Genomic DNA, 556 nt, shown 5'->3' with positions numbered 1-556 from the left:
ACGAATCCAATGATATTTACCATCCGTCAGCCGTTTAGCTGCATTGAGGACCAAAGAATTGACAATACATACCCACATACATAATACATACATCTATACTTAATATCTAAACATAAAATTACTAATAATTACATAAATTGAAAATTATAACCCTTTCGGGCAGTGGGTTTGAACATTAAATTACTGTTAGACTCACTTCATATTGTGAATAAGGGCTACGAATTAGCCCGAAACATGTCGAGCTCTTGCAACTGATAATGATGGGCAAAGTGGCAGGCAAAAGAGCAGTGGGTCGTAGGAAGAAATCGTGGCTACGCAATATCCGGGAATGGACGGGAGTTAAGAGCGCCGCGGAGCTTTTTAGACTGGCAAAAGACCGAATTAGATATGCGAAGCTAACTGCCAACCTTCACTAGTTGGAGAGGCACTTGAAGAGAGAGAGATAGAGAGATGTCGAGCTAAACTGGATTTAAGACTTGAGTTATCCGTTACAATATATAATCTGTAGGTATTTACTTTACATGAACTTAATTTTATATCTACCAGAAACAAAGTC

The sequence above is a fragment of the Choristoneura fumiferana genome, chromosome 12 (assembly GCF_025370935.1).
Source record: "Choristoneura fumiferana chromosome 12, NRCan_CFum_1, whole genome shotgun sequence".
NCBI lineage: Eukaryota > Metazoa > Arthropoda > Insecta > Lepidoptera > Tortricidae > Choristoneura > Choristoneura fumiferana.
Note: the sequence above shows the minus strand (reverse complement) of the source record.